Below are 17,563 nucleotides of genomic sequence, written 5' to 3'. Positions count from 1 at the left end.
CTGACTTGTGCTGGAGCCCAAGAAATGATCAAAGATTCCTGTCAGAGGACATAAAACCCTCCTGCAAAGTGTAAGCAACCTTAGTCCCCAAAAGAAACCCACCACCCACAACCGGGAGTGCAGTTAACATACTTGAAGTCATTTTGTTCCCTGAAATCCCTGGTAGCCAAAACATGTGTTGCGAGAGGCAGTCCCATTCAGCAACTGCAAAATAAAAGATCCTTTTCACAATGGGAAAGGAAGTGCAGATGTAACGAAACAGAGCCTAGGTTGCCAGGCAAAAGTCAGACGTGGTTACCTGCTTCTTGTCCTTCAGGAATCATGCAGCCCTTTGATAGAAGTGGGAGAACAGGTGATTTTTTACTGGTGGCTCTAATGGTAATTTACAGTTTTCAAAGTATCACAGATGACCAGTCATTAAAACGTGAAAGTATTTAGATCAAAACACTCATGCGATAAATTCCCATGTGGCTCATCTTCCATGAAGTGGGAAACGTTTAGTGTGGAAGACATAGAGACAGACCCAGGTATAGCTAGGCCAACGAGGAACATGGAGGTCAGAAGAAAAAGATGCAAGAGTGGAGTTCATATCCCACTTAGCATCAATCCATCCCACTCCCATTTGGCTCCCGTATGAAAGCCTTCAAATGAAGTTTGCCAGTGGACCAAGTTTGCACTCCAAATGTTCCCTGTATGTTGAAGTACTCCCACCTGAACACTGGGACACGGTGTGGACTGCTTGTGCAGTCAAGGAAATATGTGGATGCAGTTTGAAGAAACTTCTGTGTCATCTGTCTTCAGCTTTCTTGCAGGTGAAGATAGGGGATCCCACCCACCACTCACCAGAGAGTACCCTCACCTTCATCTGACCTTATTGCTGCTCGCACTCTCTGTCCCAGAATGAAATCCCATGATGATGGAGCAGTGACCCCTCATGACAGGAAGCAGCTGCTTGGCTGGGAACTGAATTTGAGGTAAATTCAAGAGACCCTGCTGAAAAGAGTGCTAGTATCTCTCCCTGGACTGGCCGCAGGTGATAAAAGACTCAGAGATGTCTGTTATAGCCTGCTGTGTGTTCCTCTTCTTTCTAGAATAGTGCTCTTTTTTTTTTTTTTTTTTTTTTGCAGAGGGATGTGAGTTGGACCTCGGACAGTTTCAGACAGCCTCCCTATTCACTGTGGATTCATGATCCACCAGAAAATAAAAAAGAGGAAGGGTTGCAGCCCAAACAGAGACACACAGAGAGGTCAATAAAAGTTGGGAGATACACACACACACACACACACACAAGCACTCATGTGTCTTAGCCACATTACTTTATGTAGACTCCACTTAAAGGCAAACCTACGCATACACAAACACACCCACAAAAACAGCATGCCCTCCCCACAAAACACACACACAAAGACATCCAACACTCACAACACTCCCAAAGAAACACAGCCCTCTAGCTTCTGAAACTGCATCATTCAGAAGAAAGCTCCCCCTGGGAGAGAGCAACCCCGTGGAACAGAGATGGGCTGACCTAGAAATCACAGTGTGGAAATTTCAAAGAGACTTACACGTACAATGTCTAGGCAGGCCCGAGGCATCCTGCAGATCCTTTTGTATCCTTAGAGATTTTGCAGTTTATTCCTGGGGCTCTGCTTGACTTTTCTTCAGACTGGCTGACATCTGCACTTTCCTAGGGTCATGGGACTATCTCGAGAATAATGCAGAGAAGACAGGTGAGAGTCCACTGTGGAAGCAACTCACAAAGGTCTCCTTCTCCCGCAAACCACACATACTTGTAGCTAGGCAACGTTGGCATTCATTGTGATGATAGCCAGAGTTCACAGCCCAAGCCTAGTGCCCTGACACTAGCACCTGTGCATTCATGAGGCTGGCTCCTGCAGTTGGAAGCACCTCTGTGTCATCTGTATTCATGATTTTTGCAAGAAAAGGTGTGGGACCCTATCCACTTCTCACCAGATTGTATCCTTACCCCTATCTGATCTTACTGCTGCTCACACTGTCTGATTCAGAATGAAATCCCAATAAGATGGAGGAGTGCTCCCTCAAGACTTGAATCACCTGCTCGGCTGGGAACTGGATTCAAGGTAAATTCAAAAAGCCCTGCAGACGGCCAGGCACGGTGGCTCACGCCTGTAATCCTAGCACTTTGGGAGGCTGAGGCAGGCAGATCACAAGGTCAGGAGATCAAGACCATCCTGGCTAACAAAGTGAAACCTTGTCTCTACTAAAAATACAATAAAAAAATTAGCTAGGTGTGGTGGTGGGTGCCTGTGGTCCCAGCTGCTTGGGAGGCTGAGGCAGGAGAATGGCATAAACCCAGGAGGCAGAGCTTGCAGTGAGGCGATATTGCACCACTGCACTCCAGCCTGGGTGACAGAGCAAGACTCTGTCTCAAAAAAAAAAAAAAAAAAAAAAAAAAGTGCTTCGCAGACAAGACTGCTAGTGTCTCATCATGAGTTGGCTGTGTGACAATAAAACACCTGAAGATGTTTATTCTTGGGTGTGGTGTGCTTTTCCAGCTAGAACAGTGGCTTTTTTTTTTCTTTTTTTGTGGAGTGTTGTGATTTGGACCCCGGCAGGTCTCAGGCAACCTCTGAATTCATTTTGCACTAATAATCCACAGAAAAATAAAGAACTTGGAGCTCCACAGACCAAGCAGAGTGACACAAAGAGGCCAACAAAAGGCTGAGTGACTCAGAAAAAAGAAAAAAAAAGGAAGCAGTGGAGTGCATTAACGACATGACTTTAAGCAGACTTCACTTACAGGCACACACACAAACATACAAAAACAGTTAAAGCAACACACAAATGCAGACATTCAACACTCATAATACTTCCACAAAAACACACAACCTGGTAGCTTCTGGGGCTAACTGATTCTGCAGAAAGACCCACCTGGGAGAGAGCAACACCAGAAAACACAGGTGGGATGTAACTAGAAATCACTGTGGAGCGAGTTTCAAAAAGACTCACCCCTACAATGTCTAGGCAGGCCTGAGGCATACTGGAGATTCTTTTGGATTTTTAGGGATTTCATCCTGGGGATCTGCTTGACTTTTCCTCAGGCTCTCTCATGTCTGCTCCCACCTAGGATCATGGAACTATCTCATAGATCCCACAGAGAAGACAGGTGAGAGTGCAACGCTGTCATTTGTCCATGGAGGTCTCCATCTATGCCAAGCTGCAAGGACTTATCTCCAGGAAAATGGATTATTCATTATGACACTAGACAGAGCTCCCAATTAGGCCTGGTGCTCTGAGACTAGTGCATGTGCATTCACAAGGCAGGCTTGGGCACCTGGCTCTCAGAGCTGTCAGCCTGCCTAAACAGAGAAAAATGTACAGCCATAGCCCACCAGGTATCAGGAAAAACGCTGCCTGTGATAACCCACTGTGGGACCCTAAAAATCTCAACCTTAGGGTCTTTTTAAGCTTTCTCTGTGGTTGCATCCCCCTAGAGGAAAAGGCGTTTCAAGACTGTGAGTTGCTTGCTGGAAACTGCTCTTCTGACTCCATTCCCGAAATAGGCTGTGTGCAAGAATGGGGTCTTATGGGGGTTGGAGTATACTCTGGTGAGTTGTTTTGAGGTTTTTAGGCAATGGAATCATTCCTCAGACATCAGAGGCTGGTGTCAGTGAAAGATGGCCTGGCCCTTGACCTTGACTTTAACGCCTCCCTTCATCCTGGACCTCTCAGGGGCTCTCTGAGAAAGGCAGGAACAACAATAAAGGAAAGAACATGGTGGGGCATCGTTTTCACACCTTGAACTGGCCTCTCACTGGTACAGATGAGGTTGAGACAATGTCAGTGTGGACCCCCAATGAAAGCCAAAAAAAAAAAAAAAAAATCAAGGCTCGACTTGTTCTGAAGTCCAAGCAACGCTGAAGTATTTTGGTCAGAGGAACTAAAGGTCTGCAAAGTGCAAACAACCTCAGCCCCTGCAATGAGACAACAACCCACACCCTGGAGCACAGCCAGCATACACGAAGTCCCTTTTGCTCCCTGAAATTTGTGGCAGCCTAAAGATCTGTGGTGGGAGGCAGTCCCATCCAGCAACAGCCAAATGCAAGACCCCCCAAACCACAATGAGAAAGGACCTGCAGGTGAAATGAAACAGAACCCAGATTACCAGGCAAAAGCCAAACAGGGCTGACTGCTTCTCATCCTATGGGAATCATGCAGCTTTCTGATAGAAGTGAAAGAATAAGAGTTTTCTTGTTGGTGGCTTTAATGGAATTTATGGTTTTAAAAATGTAACTGATACCCAGTTACTAAAACGTTACTGTGTTTGGAAGGAAACACTCACATAATAAATTCTCATGATGGTTGTTTTCTGTGAATTGGTAAATATTTAGTGTGGAAGACGTTGAGCCAGGCCCAGGAAACCCAAGCCTATGGTGAACATGGAAATCAGGAAAAGAAGAGGCAAGTGTGGAGGCCACATCCCACCCAACATCAATCTATTACACTCCCATATGGCTCCAGGTATAAAAGCCCTCAAGTTAGGAGTTTGCCTGGATGGTCCCAGTTTTCACTCCAAATGTTACCTTCACATTGCAATACTCCCACCTGATCACGGGCTATGGTGTGGGCTGCTTGTGCAATTAAGGGAATGGGGTGATGCTGTTGGAAGCACTTTCTGTGTCATCTTTCTTCACCGTTTTTGCAGTTGAAGACGTTTGACTCCATCCACACTTCACCATATTCTATCCTCAACCCTATCTGACATTATTGATGCTCACACCCTCTGTTTCAGAATGAAATCTCAAGATGATGGAGGAGTGCCCCTGCATGATGTGAAGAACCTGCTGGGCTGTGAACTGAATTTGTGGTACATTAAAGAGGCCCTGTGTACAGGACGGCAAGTGTCTCATCCTGGTTGGCCACAGGACAAAGAATAACTACAAGATGTCTGTTCTTGAGTGTGGTGTGCCTCTCTTCTTTTTAGAAGAGTGGTTAATTTGCAGGGGGTTGTTGTTCAGATCCCAGAGGGTCTCAGCCAGCCTCCCAATTCACTGAAGTTGCACGATCCACAGAATAATAAAGAACACAGACCCCTGCAGGCCAAGCAGAGCCCAAACTGACAGGCCACAAAAAGGTTCAAAGAGCCCCCCAAGAAAGAAGAGCTGTTGTGTATTAGCCATATTCCTTTAAGCAGATTCCATTTACAGGTACACACACACACACACACACACACACACGCACACAAAAGCATTCCAAAAAACATATACATGCAAATATCTAACACTCACAACAATCCCACAGAAACACATAGCCTGGAACCTTCTGAGGCTGTGTTGTTCTTCTAGAATCCCCACCTGGAAGAGAGCGAACCCAGGGAAGACAGGTGGGCTGTACCTATAAGTCACTGTGGGGTGAGTTTTATAAGGACTCAACCCTCCAATGTTTAGGCATCCCTGAGGTATTCTGTAGATAATTTTGGATCCTTAGGGATTTTGTGCTTCATTCCTAGGGCTCTGTGTGACATTTCTGCAGGCTGACTCTACTCTGCCCTCTTCTAGGATCATGGAACTATCCCGAGAATACCACAGAGAAGACAGGCGATAGTCCACAACTGATGAACCTCCATGGACAAGTGGAGGGACTTGTCGCTAGGCAATGGAGACATTCTTCATGACATTATCCAGGGCTGACAGCTGAGGCCTGATGCCCTGAGAATAGTGCATGCTCACTCGCAAGGCAGGCTCCTGAGCCTGGCTGTCAGAGCTATTAGCCTGCATAAGCAGAGGAAAATGGTAAAGGCAGAATCGGCTAGTATCCCAAAAAAAGGCTGCCTGTGATAAACCACTCTGGGATCCTAAAAATCTTGAACTTAGATCTGCTTTGGGTCATCTCCGTGGTCAGGTCCTGCTGGAAAAAGAGGTCTTTCATGACTATGAGGTTGTTGCTGGAACTCCTCTTCTGACTCCATTCCTGAATGAGACCATGTGCAATAATTGGGACCCATGGGGATTGGAATATAGTATGGTGAGTTGTTTAGGGTTCTTTGTGTGATAGAATCATTCCTGAGACCCCAGAGCTTGGTGTCAGTGAAAGATAACTCTTGACATGACTCTTGACCTTGCTGCATTCCTTCATCCTGGGCCTTGTAGGCAGGAATGAAGACACAGGCAAGTCCGTGGTGCAGCAATGTTCTCATACTTCAAATTTGCCTCTCAAGGGTACAGATGAGGTTGACACTGTCTCAGTGGACGTTTGTGGCATTTGCAATCCTGAAAAGGGTGTCGATTGTGGAAGCCCTATGAAAATAAAGGAAAATCCAGGTTCATTTGAGAGAATGAGCTCACTTGAGCTGGAGTCCAGGAAAGGTTCAAAGATTCCTGTCAGAGGATACAAAATCCTTCTGCAAGTGCAAACAAACTCAGTTCCCACAAGAAGACCACCACGTACAATCTGGATCACAGCCAGCCTACACAAACTCCCTTTTGCTCCCTGAAATTCCTGCCAGCCAAAAGATCTGTTGCAAGCGGAAATCCCATGCAGCAACAGCCCGATGAAAGACCCCCTACACAATGAGAAAGGACACGCAGATGTATAAAATAGCCTAGATTATTAGGCAAAAGCCAGACATAGGTGCCTGCTTCTCATCCTACAGAAATCATGCATCCCTTCTGTTGAACTTGGAGAACAAGAGTTTCCTTGGCAGATGTAATGGGAATTTATGGCTTTAAAAGTATTACAGCTGCCCAGTAATTAAAACATGACAGTATTTAGAAGGAAACACTCACTAGATGGATTCTCTTGAGGGTCATATGCTGTGAACTGGGAATGCTTAGAGTGGAAGATGTTGAGCCAGATTCAGGAAACCCTAGGCCAACGAGGAACATGGAAGTCAGGGAGAGAAGAGGCAAGTGTGGAGACCACATCCCACCCAGGATAAATTTATCCCACTCACATTTGGCTCCAGGTATGAAAGCCCTCAAATTGGGAGTTTGACAGCATGGCCCCAGTTTGCACTTGAAAGGTTCCCTACACATTTTCATGTTTTCACCTATACACCAATCCATGGTGTGGACTGCTTGTGCAATTGAGAGAATGCCGGGATGCAGTTGGAAGCACCATCTGTGTCTTCTGTCTTCACCTTTATTGCAGGTGAAGGTGTGGGACCCCATCCTCCCCTCACCAGATTGTATCCTCACCCCTATTTGATATTATGGCTTCTCACATTCTCTGTCCTAGAATCAAATCCCAAGGTGACGGAGTGCTCCCTTATGACCTGAAGCATCTGCTTGGCTAGGAACTGAATTCAAAGTACATTCAACCAGCCCAGTGGACAGGACTGCCTGTGTCTGTATCTGGGTTGGATATAGAACAATGAAATAATGGAAGAAGTTTCTTCTTGGGTGTTTTGTGCTTCTTTTCTTTCTGTAAGAGTGCCTTTTCTTGCTTGGGAGGTTATTTGGACCCTGGCAGGTCTCAGCCAGCCTCCCAATTCACTGCAGATTCATGATGCACAGAAAAATATAGAACACATATCCTCGCAGCCCAAGCAGAGACACACAAAGAGGTCAACAAAATGTTGAGAGACTAAAAAAAAAAAAAAAAAGAAAGAAAAGAAAAAAGAGAAAAGAAAAAGCACTGCTGTTTTAAGCAGACAGGCATACGCTCTCTCTCTCTAACACACACACACACACAAACACACAAAGCCACACACACACACAGACACCCAACAATCACAACACTCCCACAGAAACACAAAGTCTGGAAGTTTCTGAGGCTGCATGATTCTGCAGCAAGAACCACCTGGGTGTGAGCAATTCCAGAGAACACAGGCGGGCTGTACTTAGAAATTACAGTGGGACAAGTTTCAAAAAGACTTAACCCTGTGACACCTAGGCAAGCCTGAGGAATTCTGCAGATTCTTTTGGATTCTTAGGGATTCTGCAGTTTATTCCTGCAGCTGTGCTTGACATTTCTTCAGGCTGGCTCACATCTGCCATCTCCCAGGATCATAGGAGTATCTTGTGGATCCCACAGAGAAGGCAGGTGAGAGTCTACTGCTGATGAACCTCCATGGAGTTCTGTTTCTCTGCCAAGATGCAGCGACTTGGTGCTAGGCAACAGTGGCATTATTGTGACGTTAGACAAAGCTCACAGCGCAGGCCTCGTGCCCTGAGAGTAACGCAGGCACAATCAGAAGGCAAGCTTGGGGGCCTGGATGTCAGAGTTGTCAGCCTGCCTAAGCAGAGGAAAATGGAACAGGCATAACCGGCATTTTATCAGAAAAAGGGCTGCCTACGATAACACACTGCAGGGCCCTGAAAGTCTGGATCATACAATCACTTCAAGACGTCTCCCTGGTCAGGTCCCACTTGAGGAAGAGATGTTTCAAGACTGCGAGATAGTTGACAGAAACTGCTCTTCTGACTTCATTCCTGAAATAATGTTTATAGGGAAATTGGGTCCCGTGGGGATTGGAATATTTTCTGGTGAGTTGGTGAGTGGTCTTTGGCTGATGGAATCATACCTGAAAGCCCAGAGGTGGGTGTCCGTGAAAGATAGTTGGGCCCTTGACCTCATTACCTCCCTACCTCCCTTCATACTGTGCCTCTTTCAAGGGCTCTCTGGGAAAGGCAGGAACCATGACAGAGATCAATGGAACAGAACAGAGCCCTCAGAAATAATGCTACATATCTACAACTACAACGGCAAGGTGAGAACTGGGATTTCCAAGGGCTTAGTCCCTGGAGAAACGACCCTCTCTTTATCCAGTGATGGCAGCATCCAATTCTCAGGAGAAGCTCCCGTGGGAACTGCTCTGGTGGAGCCTTCTGTTAGCAGTTGTTATAAGGGTATTGGTTCCTTTCTTTAGCAGTCAGGTGAGCTGAAAGGAAACAATGGCCCAGAGAGCTAAGGTGTTTTGGTTTCACTAACAGGCTATTACTAATGACCCCTGAAAGGTGTTAAGGACACTATTTGGGAGTTCATTAAAGAAGGTGAGAGTAGGAATTATGGGATTGGGCCAATAAAGGAATAATAGGGTTGTGCCCGAGAATTCTGGGACTGAACCACGCAAGTCACAGGAGGTGGTTTTTTCCAAATGTGGGGAGGCTCCAGTCCTGCTGCAGTGCTTACATATCTGAAAACAGGTGACATTTTTGACCCTACTCTATCTTTCATGGTAGTCCCACATTTCCTTCTGGTGGAAATGCTTGTATCTCCTTCTTGCTTCTGATATCATAAATTTTCTAGCATCTTTCCTAATTGGCTTATCTGCGATGTGCTTCCCTGAGCCTGGCTTATCCTTAGTCTGTTCTATTTACCTCGTTGTATCCTCACAATACAAACAATTCCCCACATGTAAACCAACACCATTACCTCTTTAGGACCATTAATGCTCCTCACCTCTTGTTAAGAACTTTAAGGATGTAGTTATGCAAATATGGTCACCTAAGTTTTTGAGCCCAATTTTTACAAGGGCAGTCGAAACAAAAGTGCTAATTTTCTTTTCCTGAACAACATGTCTACATGTTAGCAGTATGGTGTAGTGGAAAGAATATATCCTATCATATCAGAGACACCTAATTTTAAATTCCTTCTATTGCTTTCTAATTGTGTGACAAGTTACTAGATCTCTCTGAGATTCAACTGTAAATTGAAAGTGATTCCTACTTTATAGGGCTATTGTTAGAATTAAATGAGATAAGGAAGGAAAATATTTAACATGTAGGCATTACTCAACAAATATTAAAAATATTTTCTGCTACCTAAATTCATAGACAATAGGGAAAATTTCTTTTTTCTTTTTCCTTTGCTGAGTTCCCAAAATGAGCAACATTCTAGACTTAAAATCAGGGGTAAATAGTGAGAGGTATATGGGCTTCTAGGGTGTAATCGTCTGTTTTCACACTTCTATAAAGACATACCCGAGACTGGGTAATTTATAAAGAAAAGAGCTTTAATTGACTCACAGTTCCACAGGGATGGGGAGGCCTCAGGAAACTTATAATCATGGCAGAAGGAGAAGAGGCACATCTTACATGGTGGCAGGTGAGAGAGAGAAGAGCAAGCAAGAGCAGAGAAAACTGTCTTATAAAACCATCAGATCTAGTTGAGAATTCACTCATAATCACAAGAACAGCATGGGGAAATTGCTTATGATCCAGTTACCTCCACCTGGTCTCTCCCTTGACACATGGGAATTATGGGGATTATAATTCAAGATAAGATTTGGGTGGGGACACAAAGCCTAACCATATCATAGGGGTTCCCTATATTAAATTTAACTTTTAATGGTTGTAGGCATATGTATTTTTGGGGTGAAGGTTCATGGCTTTCTTCAGATTTTTAAATGATCTATGACGTACACACCCACTTAAAATGTTGGGAATCCCTGTTTTACCTGCCTTATGAATCAAACCAATTTTCTCCATTAAGTTGGAGGTTATCATTCAGTAAACTTCCATGATTCTGTCTTCAAATATTCTCGATTTCTGTGAGTATATTTAATTAAGGAGCATTTCATAGAGTAGGTGTGAGATCAAATGAGATAATGTATATAAAATGTTTTCTTAAGCTGTAAAACTCTATGTAAATAAAGGCGTGGTTAATATCAGCAACAACCTGTATTACACTGTTGCCTTTGTAGCTGTAGAAGATCTCCTCCTGATTTGTTATGATAAAAATTATCATAATGATGACAACATTAACCACAATTATATTGCAATCTTATCACAATGCTCAGCTTAGTAAGTTAATTGAAACCCTGGAGAAACCTAATGGTGACTATAATTTTTCTTAGGCACCATTTGTAATCTATCAATTTAGAGCTACAATTATTCTAATACTTGAAGAAATCTTTGATGGCATCTAATTTAACCTCTTTGTTTTTAGTTGGGGATAGAGTCCTGATGAAAGAAAGTGATGGCCCACAGCCATACAGCTAGTTTTTCGAAAGTTAGGACAAGTGGATGTAATCAAGCTATTTTCCTGCACCCTTTACTTGGTTGAAATAGTAATGTAAATGATCTTTCCAATTTTTTAAAGGGAATGACACTTAAGGAAAGTCCTGTTTAAAGTGTTCGTAGTGGTAGATTTAAACAAAAAAGATATATTATTGTGAAGAACAAAAAAAAATCTATCTTCCATTGAGTATCTCCCATCAAAGTATATTTTAATTTGTGTGGCCCAGAAATTTACTTCAATTATATAAAGTGTTTGCTTCAGCAGTTAGCAACTTGTTTCTCAGATTCTGGTGTTTTAGTCAAGGCAGTTTGGTAATAATGAACCATTTAGGCAAGCCTAAATGGAAAGATATATTGAAGAATAAAGAAGCAAATCTTAGCCAGGCACTGTGGAAGATGTATGACCTTTGAGGACCTGGGGGCCTTTAGGGCCAAGGCTTTTCTTTGTATGTCTGTTTTGTTCTCCTATCCAAGAGAAGAGACCATCTTTGTCTGCATCTCATCTTTGAACATGTGGTCAAAAATGAAGGAGTCAAATTTGATCCTGTGTGAACTTGCAGGTCAAGTAACTAAACTGTTGTGCTAAAGTCTCTGTATGTCTTTATTCATGTTAGAGAGAGAGAGATAATCTGATCCTTGAGCAGCTAAAGATTGTCCCCTAGGCTGCAGGGCTCACCTCTGGTCCGTCCAATGGCTAGAGGTGAAGTATTACTAATATTTTGTTCCATTGATCAGCTAATGCCACATTTTTAGTGGAACTGATATAATGCTCAGTTACTTGAGAAGAGGAAATTGCAGCTAACTGGCAATTTAAAACTGACTTAAAATACTATAAAATAATGGTTCTGAAATTTCTGGTGTTCCATTTTTTGTTGTTGGCAGAATTATATTTTGAGACATATATGTTGGTATGTGGTCTAGCAGTGAGACTGGCTATCTTAAATAGGTACGGTCCTGTGTAAAGCCAGATATATGATTGCTATATTTTCAGTATCAGGAAACTATTGAAGACTGTTTTCCACTGGAAAAGCAAGGATCTAGGAAATCTATGGGTGATTCTAATGAGCTGTGAGGGAGTCTAGTACTATTTTTTTTCTGGTTTAATATAGAATTACATGAACCCATTGGTATAAACAACTGCCATGAAGGTTATTTCTGTCTATGTTCTAGTTGCTGTTGTCACCTCTCACCCTCAATGCTACTCTTGAGTTGAGGGCATAGTATTTAAATGACTACCAAATTACACAAGAAATGTGGGGTTATTCACAGTGAAATACCTGCTGAGAGGTTGCACATCATTTTCAGTTTTATCAGTTTAATAAGTTATGTTTTTAAAAAATTAATATTTATTTTAAAGTGTATGTAGTAAGTATACATATTTATGGGTTAAATGAAATATTTTGATACAGGCATACAAAGAGTAATAATCAGATCAGGGCAAATGTGGTATATATCACCTCAAGCATGATCATTTCTTCATGTTATAGTTTCAATGATATTCTTCTAGATATTTTAAATGTGTAATATATTATTATTAAGTATAATCATCCTGTTACACTATCAAATTTTAGCTCTTATTCATTCTAATTATTTTTTGTACACATTTATCATCCCCACTTTCCCTGCATTGCCCCACTACCTTCCCCAGTGTCTGGTAACCATTCTACTCTCTATCTCCATGAGTTCAATTGTTTTAATATTTAGGTCCCACAAATGAGTGAGAACACGCAAAGTTTTTCTTTCTGTAATTGGGCTGGCTTATTTCACTTAACATAATGACCTACACTTCCATCCATGTTGTTGCAAATGATATGATACAATCATATTTTATGGCTGAATAGTACTCCATTTTGTATAATACCACGTTGTCTTTATCCATTCATTGCTGATGGACACAAAGATTACTTCCAAATCTTGGCTACTGTGAATAGTGCTGCAAGGAACATGGGAGTGCAGATATATCTTTGACATATTGATGTCATTTTCTTTGGAAAAATACCCAATAGTGGGGTTGCTGGCACATGATTGTTCTATCTTTAGTTTTTTGAGGAATCTTCACACTGTTCTCCATAGTGGCTGTACTAATTTGCATTCCAAACAACAGTGCACCTCCTCGACCAGTATTTGTTTTTCTTGTCGTTTGGAAAAAAGTAATTTTAAATAAGGTGAGATATCTCATGGTAATTGTGATTGGCCATTTCTCTGATGATTAGTGATGTGGAGAACCTTATCATATGCCTATTTTCCATTTGTATGTCTTCTTTTGAGAGAAGTTTATTTAGATATTTTGCTTAATTTTAAATAAAATTATTAGATTTGTTCCTTTAGAATTGTTTGAGCTCTTTATATATTCTCATTAGTAATCTTTTGTCAAATGGATAGTTTGCAAATATTTTTCCCACACTGTGCATTGTCTCTTGACTTTATTGATTGTTTTCTTTGCTGGGTAGAAGCTTTTTAACTTGATGTAACTCCATCTGTCCATTTTTCCTTTGGTTGCCTATGCTTGTGGGGTATTACTCAATAAATCTTTGCCCAGTCCAATGTCTTGGAGAGCTTCTCTAAAGTTTTCTTTCAGTAATTTCATAGTTGGAGGTCTTAGATTTAAGTCTTTAATTCATTATAATTTGACTTTGTATATGGTGAGAAATAGAGGTGTAGTTTTATTCTTTTGTGTATAGATATCCAGTTTTCCCAGCATGATTTATTGAAAAGGCTATATTTCCCCAGTGTATGTTCTTGGCACCTTTGTCAAAAATGAGTTCACTCTAGATGTATGGGTTAATTTCTGGTTCTTTATTGTATTTCATTGGTCTGTGTGTCTCTTTTTTTTTTTTTTTTTTTTTTTTTTGAGATGGAGTCTTGCTCTGTTGCCCAGGCTGGAGTGCAGTGGCGCAATCTCAGCTCACTGCAAGCTCCACCTCCCGGGTTCACACCATTCTCCTGCCTCAGCCTCCCAAGTAGCTGGGACTACAGGTGCCCATGACCACACCTGGCCAAAGTTTGTATTGTTTAGTAGAGATGGGGTTTCAACTTGTTTGCCAGGATGGTCTCGATCTCCTGACCTCGTGATCCACCCGCCTTGGCTTTCCAAAGTGCTGGGATTACAGGCGTGAGCCACCACGCCCAGCCTGTGTGTCTTTTTTTATGCAAGTACCATACCATGCTGTTTTGATTATGACATCTCCATTGTATAATTTGATGCCAGGTCATGTGATTCCTCCAGGTTTGTTCTTTTTTGGTCAACATGGCTTTGGTTATTCTGGGTATTTTGTGGTTTTATATACATTTTAGGATTGTGCTTTCTATTTCTGTGAAGAATATAATTGGGATATTGATAGGAATTGCACTGAATCTGTGAGTTGCTTCGATTTGTGTGGAAATATTATCAATATTGATTCTTACAATACATGAACATGAAGTATTCTTCCATGTGTTTTATGTCCTCTTCAGTTTCTTTCATCAGTGTTTCACAGTTTTCACTATAGACATATTTCACTTCTTTGGTTAATTCTTAGGTATTTTATTTTATTTGTAGCCATTTCAAATGAGATTCTTGATTTCTTTTTCAGATTGTTTGCTGTTGGCATATATAAATGCTACTGATACCTGTATATTGATTTGTATCCTGCAATTTTACTAATTTCTTTTCTTAGTGCTAACAGTTTTTTGGTGGATTCTTCAGGTTTTTCCAAATATAAGATGATAGTATATGCAAACAAGGATAATTGACTTCTTCCTTTCCAGTTTGGATGCCTTTTATTTCTTTCTTTTGTCTGATTGCTCTAGTTAGGACTTTCAGTTCAATGTTGAGTAACAGTGGTGAAAGTGGGCATCCTTGTCGTGTTTCAGATCTTAGGAGAAAGGCTTTCAGTATTTCTCCATAAAACATGATACACAATGTGAGTCTGACAAGTATGTCTTTTATTGTGTTGAGGTTTGTCCTTTCTACACCAAGTTTGTTGGGTTTTTTTATCACAATGAGATGTTAAATTTTATCAAATATATTTTCAGCATTAACTGAAATGATCATATGGTTTTTTTCTTCATTCGGTTAATAGGTTAATATGATGTATCATATTGATTGATTCATGTATGGTGAACCATCCTTGCATCACGGGGATAAATCCCACTTGGTAGTGACAGATGATTTTTGCAATGTGTTTCTGAATTTGGTTTGCTGTTATTTTGTTGAAGATTTTTGCATCAATATTCATCAGGGATATTGGTCTGGTTTTTTGTGTGTTTGTTTGTTTTTAATATGTCTTTGCCTGGTTTGGTATCAGGGTAACACTGGTCTCGTAGAATGAGTTTGGAAGGATTCTATCCTTCTCTATTTTTCAGAAAAGTTTGAGTAAGATTATGTATTAGGCTGTTCTTTCATTGCTGCAAAGAAATACCTGAGACTGGGTAACTTATAAGAAAAAAGAAGTTTAGTTGGATCACAGTTCTGCAGGCTGTACAGAAAGCATAATGCTGGCATCTTCTTGGCTTCTGAGGAAGTCTGAGAAAACTTACAATCATGGAAAAAGGTGACGTGGGAGAAGAAATTTTACATATCAAAAGCAGGAACAAGAAAAAGGGGGGAGGTGCCATACACTTTAAAACAATCAGATGTTGTGAAAACTCACTCATTATTGTGAGGCCAGTACTAAGGGGATGGTGCTAAGCCATTCATTAATAACCCTTGTCCAGGATACAATCACCTTCCACCAGGCCCCCTCCAACATTGGGGATTACATTTCAATATGATATTTGGTCAGGAACACACATCCAAACTGTATCATTCTGCCCCAGCCCCTCCCAAATCTCATATCTTTCTCATATTTCAAAATACAATTAGACCTTCACAATAATCCCCCCAAAAGTCTTAACTCATTCTAGTATTAACTCAAAAGTCCAAAGTCCAAAGTCTCATCTAAGACAAGGGAAGTCCTTTCCACCTTTGAACCTGTAAAATAACAAACAAATTAGTTACTTCCAAAATACCATGTGAGTATGAGCATTAGGAAAACATTCCCATTCCAAAAGGGATAAATCAGCCAAAAGAAAGGAGCTACAAGCCCCACACAAGTCTGAAATCCAGCATGGCATTCATTAAAACTTTAAGCTTCACAATAATCTCCTTTTGACTCCATGTCCCACATCCAGGGCACACTCATGCAAGGGTGAGCTTTCAAGGCCTTGAGCAGCTCCACCCCCATGGCTTTGCAGTGTTCAGCACTGAGGCTTTGCTAAATAGGTAGCAAGGCCAAGGAAGGTGAAGCAATTTGACCAATAGCACAGAAATGAAACAAAAATTAAATTACTTTTATTTGCTAAACATGTATGTACATTGTAGGGAAAAGCATTTATATTTAAAAAGACAGCTAACTGTAATATAATAGCTTTTTATCTCTGAGGGATGATGTAAACCATCTCAGTGGGGACAAATATCTTTATTCTTTTTACTATAGAGTGTTGTGGGGAGAGAAAAAAGACAGAACAGAATGCCTAGTTTCTGCCTGTTTTTCTGGGCTACTTAAATTTAGGATCCAGAGTAGGTAGGTAGACTTCTGTTTGCAAAAGCACATACGTATATACTTGGAGAAAAAGATAGGCTAGCTGGGAAGAGAGTATGAGGAACGGACAACCAGGTGACACATTTTGAGTTGGTACTTGGAAAACATGCTACCGAACAAGTCCATAGATGGGGCCCCTACAGGACTTATCAGTAGAGAGGTCTAATATTCAGTTTTAATTATGTATGTTATTAGATTGTAATCATTTTCCTGATCCAAAATTTCAGTACAGTCTTCAACACACATAATTTCCTTTCTTGGGTGAGAGAATTTGGTAAAAATCTAGAAAATGACATTGTGTGTTCACACCTGGGTCAGAAAGGAGACAGAGAAGAGAACAACTTTGGAGTAAAGAAGATACTGCAACAAGGAAGTGAGGAGAGATGGTGACTCAGAATCAGTTGTAATTATGGGGAACTAAATCCCTAGGAATTCACAAAATCACAAAATTGTGAGTTAGTGATCTTGAGCAATTTCGTTTACATTTCAAAGGAGAGTGTGATCTCCGTTCCATATACTTATCTCATTTAACACATGTGATTATGTGGCAAAGATAGAGTTGCAACTCCCGGGTTTCTTGAGTTTGTCTCTGTTTAGCATTCTTTCCATTATGCAAATGGAGGAAAGTGAAGCAAAACAATCTGGAATTGTTAAGAATTTGGGAGACTATGGTGGGTAAGTAAAGAAGAGTGTCCTATCTTTAAACTCTTTTAACAAATGGAGATTGCAATGCTATACTAAGGAACAAATGGTAAGAAATCAGCCCTGGTGCAGACAATAATGGGTGTACTTTTCTTCATTCTTGGCAAAGAATATAAAAGCAAAAATAAAACTGACTGAAAGTCAATCTACTGTTGTTATTATCATGCAAAGGTAAATCTAAACAGTGTCTATGCCAAAGTCATTCTCTGCTGGGTCTAACCTTCCCACAAGTCCCAGGTTTGGTATGCACTGAAGACATCCGTTTGGGAAAGGCATATAATCAACTTCCTTGCCCACAAGACTAAGCTTAAGGTGTGGCAAAAAATTTACATGAACCTGGGTATCTGCAAAACTTGGTAA

This window comes from Symphalangus syndactylus, chromosome Y (assembly GCF_028878055.3).
Source record: "Symphalangus syndactylus isolate Jambi chromosome Y, NHGRI_mSymSyn1-v2.1_pri, whole genome shotgun sequence".
Lineage (NCBI taxonomy): Eukaryota > Metazoa > Chordata > Mammalia > Primates > Hylobatidae > Symphalangus > Symphalangus syndactylus.
The sequence above is the reverse complement of the archived record's forward strand: the minus strand, read 5'-3'. Positions refer to the sequence as shown.